Genomic DNA, 13,253 nt, shown 5'->3' on the forward strand with positions numbered 1-13,253 from the left:
GCATCTCAGTGGTGCCGGTTCATTGCTCACTCATCTAATTTTGTTGAAGGAATATTTCAGTCACTGGAGACTCAGAGTAAATACTTACAAAACGAACGCAAGCAGTTTCCTTCTATGACAACCCAGTCAGTGCACAATGACCCTTCACCAAGATATCTAGGGGTGATCATGAATAGAGGCCTGACCTTTAAGCGCCACATGAAACATTTCTATTGTAAGACCAAATCAAGAATTTCCTTGCGAGAGAAACTTGAAGGAATGACCTGGGGTGCCTCTGGCTGGAGAGCAACACACTTCCCTCCAGCCAGGTCTCGGAGCCAGTACGCAAAATTGCCAGATGCACAATTAAATAACCCAATGCACATCATTACCGGAACACTGCAACCGATACCAATGCCCTGGCTCTCTGTTCTCGTGAACATTCTTCCATCAAATTTTCGCAGAGGCATGCAAACTGCAAGGCAGTTCACACATTTATTGCCAACGACAAGCATGCACCCATCATCAACCAAGACCTGAACAATGTTCCTCGTCGTCGACTCAAGTCCCGATCCCCCTTCTGGGATCGTGCTGCGGTCAACATCCTAGAATGTCACCCAGATCCAAAAGAATGATGGCGAATTGAGTGGAACAATGCAGACCTCCAGAATAAACGGCTCATTCGAGACTAAAATATCGCACCTCCAGTCGTTTGACATTCCTTGAAGACACTGGTGTGACCGTCAAATGCATCAAAACATCAACAGGGCGATGCGTACATCTCCTCCATGAATTTAAAATCAAAGACAAGCCACAGTTTGATTGTGGCCATGCAATCCAAACTATAGACCATATAGTAAACCACTGTGGTCTCGACATTGGCATTTAGCTCTTGAACATATTGCCATACCCAAGAACAGAAATTGCTCAAACTTCTGGGCCACGCAGCCACCTCTCACCAACACATTATACCCTTAGATCAGTGTGACTATGTTCTGTATAATATATATTTTCATGAACATTTGCCGACATAGCATCTAGACCTCATTTGAACATAACCACCATCAGCAATGGAGATCTGAGAGTGGAACGTTGTTGAAATAAAAATATAAAACACCCTGCAAATTGTAATCGGATGGAGCAGTGGTGCAATAGTTAGTACATTGTGCCTTGAACCCGGGTGACCTCAGTTTGATTCCTGACCTCATCAACACGCACAGGGCAGTGTAGTGAAGTACTGTATGGTCAAACAACCTGAAACAGCAATATGTACGTGGGTAGGCATTCATCGAGCAGTGGATTAACAAAGGTCTGCAAAAAATTATGAACACAAGTGGATCATTGGTTGCGTCATTATAGATGAGGCAAACTACTTTGTCTAGCAGTCTTAGAGCCGGACACATATTTCTTGTCAAACAGTTTCCTTCGTTCACAATAATTATTGCATCTTATGAGTTACCAAAGGATGTAAGGAAAGTGATTGTCGGTCATGAGCTCCAGTAGCAATCAGTGTGCATGGCAATAAATATGATGCATCGCAAGTGTCATGCAGTGTCTCCTGTTATTCCAATCACCTCTGTGGTAGAACGTCCGGAAAATCTGTCTGTGTACACTTATTCACAGATACCATTTGTTCTTCTGTGTCGGCCATCTCGCTTGTTTCTGAATAATTACAGTGGCAGTGCATTGCTTCAAAGACCATAACCAGGATGTACACAATATATATTAATTGTTCCTTAAAAGGGCGAGCAATATGGAATATTTAATTATTAAACCATCTTCAGCAACAGTCAGAGTTATATTTTAAAATAAAGAAAAACACAATTCTAATAATAATAATTTATAGACATTTGTCAATCCACTGCTTCGTTAAATCATCCCTATACCATGCTGGTCATGGGGGTGTGAAGCAAACTGGTTCTGATATCACTCGTCACTGGCGTTTACCATAAATTGAACTCAGGTTGCCAGGTTCAAAGAGCAACTTACATTTTCAATAAATGGAACTTACATTTTTCATAAATCGAAAAAATGTACAAGTATATTATTACGATTTCCAATGCTTAAAGGCATTAAAATAGCGCACCTTTATAAAGAAAGATACAACGACCTATGTGCATGCTTACTGCATACGTACCAGTAACTTTCGCAGAGGCCTTAAAAAAGGGAAATGTTGCAAAACATTTTGAGGCCATAAATTCTGCAAGTAGAAACGAGAATCGTTATCAAAACACTGCAGTGACTGGTTTTTTCAGTGTGTTAAATATACGGGTTGAAAAACAAGTATCACAAATGTTTTGGCAAGACTTTCATTCCATTCATAATGCAATTGGAGTGGTCATTTATCCATGTAACGGTATTTCTTGTTTTTAAAGCTCTTTATTTTTTTTTATTAAAATTTTGATTTAAAGCTTTCGTGACTGCAGGGATTCATATTCTTGGTTTTTCGATAAAGTCACGTAGAAGGGAAACAATAAAATAATATAAAAATAATAAAATATATATTTTTTGTTTCCCTTCTACGTGACTTTACCGAAAGAACCAAGAACATAAGCTCTTTATTGTTTCTGTTAATAAATGTTCGTACTTAAAGAGACAAAATGGTGTAGGCCAGGCCCAAGCGCAAAATAAAAAACCCCACTTCCGTTCTTTCGAGATGACGCACGTGTGCGCACAGCACGAAGCAACGCAACAGGTAACACACGCGAGTGACTGGGAAGCGTACGAGTTTGAATGCCGCTTAGGAGAATTATTCTACCATTCATCCACCCGGCGTCAATACGATGAGCACCGATTTGTGAAAAGACTATCTTTGCTGTACAATGGAATGATTAATTCTGCCGTAGGAATAGGAAGTTTCCACCACCGAAGAGGAAATTAAACAAAAGATGTGTGTCCCTCAAGGCTGAGTTTGAACAGGACTTTATTTTAATTATTTTTGTTAAAATAAAGTGAGAAATCTATTTGTACTAGAATTCTGGCAACCTACTGCCGCCTTATTCTAGCTCCTGCGGAGAGCTTCTCGCCCCCACCGATGTCCTCTTCTCCCCCGCCTCCCCCCCCATGTGTGCAGATACTACTGACTCTATAAGTATGGTGTGCAGGCATATATGGTAGGCAATTGTGCATTTTGCAATCACCTGTTAAACTGTACTTGGCTTTATGTATTAGTAACTGTTCTTAACCTCTGTGAAGGCAGTTACAAATTATTGAACCACCTCACACAATTTCCAAACAATTCCATTAAATTCAGCCAATCAAATCAAGTTGTCACGTGGGAAATGCTCCAGTTTAGTTTCTATTATTAGAAAACCGGAATGTAGCAAAATTTTGAAGTTTGATTGCCTCTCTCGAGTGGTGGAGGGTTACAGTGTAAACACTGTCATACTTGCACAATCTAATCCAAAATAAACTAATGATGAGTCCTGTATTAAATTGTACTGCCTGGAGGACAAGGTACATGCTGTTCTTTCAAAGGGTTCTTGTGCTTCGTGGTAATTTTATTCTAATTGTACTATCGGTGTCAAGTCATGGAGCGAAGCATCCATCCAGAGAACAGCCTGCATTGGGACATTTCACAGAACCACCCATGACCATCGAGTTGTATTTCTATATACACTCGGTGGTGCATTTTGTCAAACGCTCTGTCAAACCAACACTTTTTTTAATTCTCACTGCTGAAATTTTGCGAAAAAATATGTGAAAAACCAAATGTTACGTCATAATTGTTTGTGCACAGTCATTAACGACTAGATCGAGGCAATAAACTTACTACAATTGAGACCTTTGTTCAATCACAGGCGAGATCCTGGACTCAATCACAGGATCTCAGCTGTGCCACCTCACTGCTGTGACCCCTGAGCAGCACCATATTTCTCATAATTATTTTGATGAAACATCAATACATTTGAAAGGATCATTTATGTTCTATTGGTGTTTCCAGAACATATCACTCACCCATCACCTCTTCAAGCAACCTTTCAACATTGTGATAGTTCTGATCTTCTTTGCACAAGTGGTGATGGTTCCCGTGACACAGGAAGGCAACGATTTTCATTATTTTCAAAATCCAGTTCACGTCAAGGACGCTGCATCTGTGTATTCGAAAAAAAGATGTGGACTTTTTACTGCAAGTTTAACCTTCATAAACACAGGTAACACACGACTCATTGTGTGTGTTTTAAACAAGCTTATCAAGCCTTTATAAGCTACTTTGTTAAGTAGGAGAATCAATTACCAATTAGGTGAAATGTCACAAGTGAATGGGTGATTAACAACACAGGAAATATCATCCGGTGCTAAATTCCACTCTTCACAAATGTTAACATGAAAAATATATATATTCTATACTCTTTGATTCTTTCGGTAAAGTCACGTAGGTATAAAATAAATCACCTAATGATGGACGCTTGTGTTGCGCCCAAAACGTCGTGATTTATTTTATTTCTACCTACATGACTTTACCGAAAGAACCAAAGAATATGGATTCCTGCAGTCACGAAAGCTTCAAATCAAAATATATATTCTATTGTTCACGAACTTTCACGTGGAACTTTTAATTTAATGTTAAGATTATATTAAGGTTCATTTTGTACATGTATTAAAAAAAAACAAATACTTCACTGCAATGTCTCTATCACCTGTTCTAGATGATTGCTGCCCATGCTATCACTATCCAGGCTCAACACCGCATGCCAGGTGACTGGGTCAAGGTGGGTAGCAGAGTGACGTGTGGTAAAACATATTGCTGCTGTGTACTGCCATACTCCCAAGTTTACCAACCCATACTGACCATCGTGGTGAAATATGGTCAAATAACTCCCACTACCTGCACAGCATGGCTGGAGAAAGGCCTGGGGGTATCGTGCACATACTATATCTTTATCTATAAAAGGGAAATTTGTGAATATGTGTGTTTGTTCGAAATGTTTAGCATACTTCCCGACATGCAACTTGAAATTTGGCATGTGGGTAGCTTCCAGACTGTACACAATGCAAAAAGTATAAAAATAGACTTTAGTATTTTGGGGGGGGGGGGGGCGCAATACTGCATGTAATATTTTGCACGGCAAGTGAGCGGTGACGTCACATCTGTGATGTCACCCTGCATGCGGCAGCGTCACGCAGTGTGCCTGCTGACGTCACGCATCCCCCCCCCCTCCCACTCTCCGCATAGGCCGTGTATTAATCCAAGACAAGAATCCAAGTCTCGGGCGAAGCCGGGTAGTAAAGTTAGTGTAATCATAAATAATAGCTAAGCAGACTATTTTAGCACGTAAAAAAGATACACCCAAGTAAATCGTCCAGGGGCTTTCAAGACCAATGTTTACCAGTGGCATTTGGTTGGACCAATCCAGTGTTTGGTGTTCGTGGAGTACATTGAATAAAATGTCAGTCAACCCAACAGCATTTGCTAAACAGATCCCAATTGGCATTGAAATCATACAACAGTCTTAAGCCACCGGTAGCTTTCTTGGTCACAATTTGATCGATACATCGGCACATGTAAAATAATCTTTGTAAACAGGACAATCTTGTTGGGTGGTCCAGGGCTGATTAAGAGAATTTGGGAATATAACTACCATGGGGCCAAACGTTAAAACAAATACGTATCAGAATTGTAAACCAGTATAGTGTTTGCCAAACATAAATGCTGAATTTTTTTTAAGGCACATAGGCTGATTTGTACAGTAGTGAAATGGACCCCGTGTCTTTTTATCTGAAACTAGTGGGAAGTATTTTTGGCTTAAACAGCAATAAATTACTGTCACGATCCACAGGAGGCCCAATATGGGGCAGCTTTCCTAGCTTTAGAACAATCAAGCATCCAGTAAACACGCTTACTTTGTTTGAGCCAATTATACTCGCTTAAAATTCGAGTAACTCGGCCTGTGATCAAAAAACAAAAGAGACATTGCCAATGTAAAATGTAGCATCTCCAACCACATTCACTCATCCATCCGTTGGACTGCAGTCGCACATTCCATTTTAACCAAAGGTTGACATGTGCCCTCATACCTTACAACCGAAAGACGTGGTCGTTTTGTCCAATTGCTGCAACTCTAATTCTCTAATTGGGACACTTTAAAATGAAAGAGGAGACAGAGGAAGCTTCAGAGAGTCCATTACCTGTTCTCTCCCCGCCACTTGCATCTCTTTGATATGTTAGACGTCTCCTCTTGGTGAAGAAAAAACCCAATCGCCATGCTGCAAAGTAACAAAAAACACATCATTAATTTGCGAACGCTTTTTCATTGGATATTGATCTGTTAAAAAATATTCCCAAAATGTAACATTATAAGAGGTTTCTATGTAATAATGCTAGCAAGTCAAAGGGTAAGATTGTCTCCCTGCCAATATGATTATTTAATGGCATTCGGCTCAGCTGATTGACTTGAGCCAGTGATGGAAATTCCACATTCTAATGGTGGGGGGCCAGCTACTCTACAGGACTGTCCTTGTTGACTTCCCACAAAGTGGTAGTCATTTTATTGACCCTCGAGAGGTGATGTTTTGTCAACCTCAACTGGCATTTCAACTTAAACCTTTCCTATTGTGAGTCAATCGGTGTGTGTAAATCTTAGGTTTTCAAACAATAACCTGAAAAACTTGCAATCTTTTTCAAAACTGATTACTGGTTCCAAAAGTCAAAATCTGGTAATCGTTTTCAGCTTAACTTTAGGAATGAATTCAGAACGCACTGTCACGCGCGAAAAATCACACAGCAGGGAAACCCGAGATAACGCGTGGTAAATTTACCCTGGTCATTCTCAGTGAAAGGGTATAGGTGCAACCCTGCAATTTCTTGTTTATGCCACTGCTGGCCGAAGAGCCTCAACTCGAGGGAGCTCTAGAGAGTGCAAACCCTACAGGGAACGTTTTGCCTACTCTTCCATGCTGGTCAGACATCTTTGGAAGAGTTGGGAGTATCCACAAGTCACTCCATCACATGCGAAAAAAAAATAACTTTAGTGTGAATAGTATTTCTCGCGAAAGCCTACGTGTTCGGTTACCTTCACTACCTTGATGTATTAGGTGGGTGTAAGCACACTTTATCCACCGCACGTGACCTGCTGACTAACTGTGTTGATCCCATGTATACTTGTGGGTGGATTTAGGAAGATTGCCCACTTTGTGGCAACTGCCATACCGGGAGATCTAACTGAACTGGCAACCCTTCTGGATGGTAAGCCCAGTGTGCAAATAAATGATAAACCATGTTACCACGTCAGAACCCTGAACGTGTGCTAGAAAACCACTTCTAAAACGTAACGGCGAAGTTACAAATTAAAATGTTGAGGTAAAATAGACACAAAAATAGGATTATATTGTGTGCAGTGAAATAAAGTAAGCAGTACTGCTGCTATAAATAATGTTAATGTTTATGTGTCTGGTCAAGCCACGATAAAATGGAGGCGTCAACCATTTTATGAATGTCTTCAATGTATATGCAGTCGTCTGCTAACAGGAAGTCTTGGAAATAACTGCAAACACTGTGAGATAAACATAGCTAACCTGCTCTCAATTAAAGTCTAAATACACGATAGATGTAGGTTATATACCATGTTGTTGGTCTTTTTTCCTGTGGTAAATATTCATTATGTGCAAAGTCATCTTTAAAAAGGGCTCTCTATAGCTCAATGGGTTTTACATTGGGAAATACACTTTGGACATTCAACACTGACCAATGCCATGTACTAAGTTGGTGTAAACGATTTAGAACTTAAAGGCGATACTATTATAAATGTGGGCCATTTTAACTTGCTTCAAATAATTATTGACCCACTTTGGGTATTATAAACCGTGAACATATATTTACATTTTCATTCAATTTCACATCTCATATGGTTATTATATAAGGACCACTGCTATTATAAGCGCCACTATTATTTTTGAATTAAGATTAAACTTTTTATATAATACTGGGAGTACTTAAAACAGGTTCAACAGGCATGCACTTATTGTTGCTGCTCCTATGTGTTTGTATCTTTCATTAGTGTTTATTAAAGATGTAAACGCTTTTATACATGTTTTTTTTTTCATTCATAATCGTAAAAAAGTACTGGTATTCCACACTATTATTAAACTTGTCCTGTTGTCTGTTTATATTCTTTCAAATCTTTCATGCTTAATATCTTCGGATATATGCGTGACAATTCAAGATTTAATTTTAAGAACCAGTCCAGGACACACTGATCCTGGGCCTCTTCGTGTTTTTTATTTAATTTGTATTACACTATTTCAAATATATTAGAATTATTCCGACAATATTGAACTATTATTATTGTCTGGATTGAGATCTTAGAATGAACATGTACATAGACAAATAATTTTTACAATTTTTTTTATTTGTTTAAAAAAGTTTTTCAATGCACACACTTTTATTTCCACTCAAACGTAGAAAGTAAATAATTCTGACCCCAGGATTAATACAATTTGATGTGCTGAATAAATGTGGGTGGCTTTCATTAAGAAAATTAAACATGTCGAAAGGAAACCACCCACTTTTATTCAGTACGTAAATTTAATTAATTCTGAGGTCAAAATAATGTATTTTCTACTTTTGAGTGCAAATACAATAGTATGCATTGAAAAACTTGTTTTTTAACCAATTATTTTTATTTTATTTTAATAGATTTAGCTAAAACGGCTGTTTTTTGTGCGGCCTTCTTGCGTTTCTGCAACACGCAGCCTGGACTTGCCTTGTGGCACAGCCACAGCAGCGACAACAGCAACAACAGAAATAGCAGAAACATCGGCAACAGCAGCAATAACATCAACAATAGCAACAACTAAAAACTAAAATATCTTACATTTTACTCTTTGGTTCTTTCGGTAAAGTCACGTAGAAAGAGAAAATAAGAATTTAAATAATAGCATACGACCTTTCGATTGCAACACAAGCAATCATCAGGTACATCAGGTACATTTTACCAGTTAAGGCCCACTGAGCTATATAGCTATTATACTCTTCACAGCAAAATTGCTGTATCATTGCTGTGATGGTTTCACCTGAAGACGAAAGCTTGTGTTGCCTTTTTAATGTTTTTACCTACGTGACTTTACCGAAAAAACCTAATATATAGCTATTTTTCAGAAGCATCCTGGCCACAAATGATAGCTCAACAAAGTGGCTTATCAATGTGAAAATGTATCTCAGCAACCAAATACTCTACAAGCATTTTGATTCCAAATGTGTAGGGAAAACCTGGAGGACCCGGAGAAAAACCCACGCGACCACGGAGAGAAAGAACATGCAGACTCCAAATACATAGCAGGTGTCAGGCTCGGGATCGAACCGACGAACTCCTGTATACCATATTCTTGGTTCTTTCAGTAAAGTCACGTATAAGGGAAATAATAAAATAATATATATAAAACAATAAATATTCTCACGACGTTTCGACTGCAACACAAGCAATCATCATCAGGTGTGAAATCCACAGCAAGAAAATTACCAAGCGAGAGACATCTGTGAAAAAAGAGCTTCATAGCTCATCGGATTCCTCCAGTATAACTAAAGAGTCTGATTATATACTTACTGTACAGCATATTAATTCACTTTGTTTTTTGGGATGACCGATAAAAAGATCAGATGGTCGATTTCAGGTTGCTTAGCCACTATATTGGGTGACCTGTTGGATTGCGGGGTACACTACAGACATCCCTCGATGTACGGGAACAAATACGTTCTTTATGAAAGTTGTCCATGAAGTGGCATTCCAAACATGTCGAGTAGCCCGTCAACCTCAACTGGCATTTCAAAGCAGTACGTCGTCAATTGTTCCATCAATAATAATAATGCTTTCATTTTATATAGCGCCATTCATGTTAATAGCATCCCACAACGCAATACATTTGATTATATATGAGGACCAAATCCCATAGACAGCCCCTACCATGCGAATGAAAAGCCCTACTTTCAATCAAAATAAGTAACAAATGAATAAATGGCACCAAAACAAAAGCCACAAACAAGTTATCACAACAAAGAAATTAGTCAATTAAGTCTACAACATCCCAGCTTGCCAAACCAAGCCAAGAAACCTTCACAGGAGGGGCAGAGTGGTGGAGGGCCTAAAGGTTACGACGAATTGATATCAATCGATATGGTCTGGGTGGTGGCCACGATAAGGGCCGTCAAGAGCAAGGTTTTACTATCAATCGCGGGTAAAATTGGCACAGTAAAACAATGACACAAGTTATAACGAGGGTAAACACATGGCACACGGAAACGGCACTGTATTAACAGTTAAAAGTCCTGTACTAACAGTTATAGCTAATGTGGTAATCGAAGTACTGTGCTAACAATTACATACAGATCTGAATGGAATAAGCTGATTAAGCCTAACCCTCTGATTCTTATTGTGCCATTTTTTCTCCTAGTTTTCACTTGTGCCATATTTACCGGCGTCCTGTAATACTGTACTGTAAAACATGTACGTTGTACTGTCATACAATCGGTATGGATATCTGATTTAACACGGCAAATTTGCCAAATACGTCTCTTCATTGTCTCATATAAACGCACCCATTCCACGACCTTTGTGAACTTTAGAAATGTCCCTTGGCCCAATAACAAAAACTATGCAACTGCAATATTCCTCTTGCTGACCCATAGGATCACCGGTTGGATTCGATTCCCCGGCGTGGCAGCTGAAACAATGCGGCAAGCTTGATTGTATAGAAACATTTAATAACCCCCCCCCCCCCCGATTCCCTCTGTCCACGCAGCGAACAACATGGGACCTTTCTTGGCAGTATCAAAGTCTAACAATAGGTTTTACCCTTTCTTGGCAAAACTAAAACTGGAGGTGCTAAGATGCTCAAACAGCAAACAGAAACCTTTTGCAAGGTATCCTTGTCTCCATTAACACACGTACTTGTGGTGAACATGCAATGTTTTATCAGAAAGGGTAAAACCTATTGTTATATTTTGATACTGGCAAGAAAGGTTACATTGTAGCTGCTCACCTAGAGCTAGACATGTCCTGATAGTGGCATTGTCTGTGTGCTGGTCGTCTTTTGGCGTTCTCTGGTCCCTAACACTTTGAGACGAGGCCCTAAAGAAAGCTGTCTCTGGTGTGTTTCAAAGACAATGAATAGATTATTATTTGAGCATACTTGCTCTAATAATGATTTAAAGCTTTAGTGACTGCAGTAATTCATACTCTTTGGGTCTTACGGTATAATCACGTAGATAGAAAAATTAAATTAGTATGAATTCCTGCAGTCACGAAAGCTTATCATTAATGGAGCATGTTTTTTTTTGCATCTTAGCACCTGTATTATTGCCAGAAAGGGTAAAACCTATTGTAATATTTTGATACGGGCAAGAATTCATACAGATGTTAAGATGTTTGCTTGTTCACAAGTACGCGTGGTTAAATGCATACAGGATTCTTCGTAAAAAGGTTTCTATTTGGCGTTTGAACACATTAACACCTGTTGTTTATTTGCCAGAAAGGGTCAAACCCAATTATTCTAAAGCGCAGTTAACGCGCTTTAGAAGTGTGGGCACCGCAAACCTCTCAGAACAAGTGACATTTCAGGCTTCCTCCTCTCCTCCTCGAGGAGGCCCTTGCTACATCAGTGGATGGTCAGCAAGGACAAAGAAAGAAGGGTCTTCTCCATTTGATCACAACACCCCCCAATGGCATTTCATACATTTCCCGAAACGCCACTTACGAAGTTTACCAGCTTATCATTTTGTTTATAATCAATTAATGTTGGCGCATAATCTGATCGATGGTGGGCCACGGCCTTTCACGCTCAAATCGACAAACGCACATCACCGAATCGTTACGCATTCTGCGTTTAAACATGCGGTGGTTAATGTCGCATTGCCACCTCCAGCGTGTTGTATTAATGCTACAATCCCCACCACCCTCTTGCTGCTAACAAGGCCAACGTTGTTACAAAGCGATTGGTGGGGGGGGGGGGAGATGAAGAGACTTTGACTCCCCAAGGGGTGGCGATGTTTTACACACCGGGACCGGTTCAGATAATCGTCGCCGGTGTTTGTGGCTTTATTAGAATGTTGGGGCAAGTGCTGTTAGCGAGTAGCACCTATAAAGGCCGGCACGGCACACCACGCCCGACCACCTTTGTCTCCCCAGTGGAAATGTTTACACATCGCACCGAGTACTCATTTGAGGCTGAGTCGACCTAGAGGATGCCTAGGACCAGTTCTGAGCGGGGAGTCGAACCCGGGGATCGCCAGGTTCGCAGCGCAGCGCGCTAACCACAACACCACCGCTCCCCAATGATGTTACCAAACGTGTAGAGACAATGACTCTATGTAATGTCCACGGTAGGCAATTGCAAGCAGATTAATAACATTACGTTTTTACAACTTTGAAGAGTTCTACTTACCCGAAGGAGGCGGGCAAAAATTGACGTGAATTTTCAAACCGGAGTAATCCGAAGAGCAACGAAGCTCTTCACTCTTCGTCACGGACACCTTGCTCCCACGCTCGCCCCGCCGTCAATGGAACGTGCAAGTTGTGCACCTTGAACTACGACTTAAAGGTCCGCCCACCGTCGTAATCACGCCACTTGAACGGACCAGTGACAGATGATGAATCATTTTAACTTCCGTGCCCATAACATTTGCTTCCCCCCCCCACCCCTTCCTCGAAGTAGGAAAGTCGCTTTGATCGGAGATTTGGTATTCGTTTGGACATTCGCAACAGCAGTAGTGCACGTTGAGAACAAATTCTGCTTGTCTTCAACATCTTTATTTAGACCGCAGGGGGAATCCGATGAGCTATGAAGCTTTTTTTTACCCCCCTCCCACCACACAGATGTCCCAGTATGGGCATGGGGTCAGCAAAGTTAGAACAGCAAACAACACCAAAAAAAAACCTATACGAGTACAAAATAGAGAAAATGGTAAATATAAATTAATGATTTAAGTTCGATGTATCAAGCTTGGGCAAGTATGATTAAAAAAAGTCACAGACCACGATGCCACAATGTAGTAGTCTCCCAATAAAATTCGCAAATGCGACCTCTGCATCCAGCACTAATCTCCCTGCTTTCAGGATTATTTTCAAGGTCAATTTACGATGTTAATGGGGGGGCTTCGTCACCGATTCCAACGCTTGTTCTATGGATATTCTCTGGATACCAGAGTGTACTTGTTAACCACTTTCGTTAGGTCAGTGGGTGTCGGTGCAAAGGGTGGAACATGGCTACGCTTGCTCCGATATTCGTCTGTTGGGGCTCCACGGGTGGACTTTTGTCTTTGTGGATGGAAAGACCGGATCAGA

General features: G+C 40.3%; 1 protein-coding gene across 4 annotated transcripts in view; it reads right to left on the bottom strand.

Annotated features, from left to right (window-relative positions):
* LOC133345234 (uncharacterized) overlaps positions 1-13,253 on the bottom strand; it is a 32,996-nt gene that overhangs the window by 18,994 nt on the left and 749 nt on the right. For 2 of the 4 annotated variants that reach the window (XM_061555812.1, XM_061555813.1), the window contains exons 2-6: positions 12,355-12,536; positions 6,109-6,186; positions 3,937-4,073; positions 2,117-2,179; positions 1,554-1,641 (exon numbers count right to left, since the gene is read on the bottom strand). The gene's annotated coding sequence lies outside the window, so the exon portion shown is untranslated. Of the gene's footprint in view, positions 1-1,553; positions 1,642-2,116; positions 2,180-3,936; positions 4,074-4,917; positions 4,963-6,108; positions 6,187-12,354; positions 12,537-13,253 lie in introns of all 4 variants that reach the window. The other 2 variants (XM_061555814.1, XM_061555816.1) reach the window with 2 other exon arrangements.

This window comes from Lethenteron reissneri, chromosome 21 (assembly GCF_015708825.2).
Source record: "Lethenteron reissneri isolate LAM-NWPU_2019-01 chromosome 21, ASM1570882v1, whole genome shotgun sequence".
NCBI classification, from domain to species: domain Eukaryota; kingdom Metazoa; phylum Chordata; class Hyperoartia; order Petromyzontiformes; family Petromyzontidae; genus Lethenteron; species Lethenteron reissneri.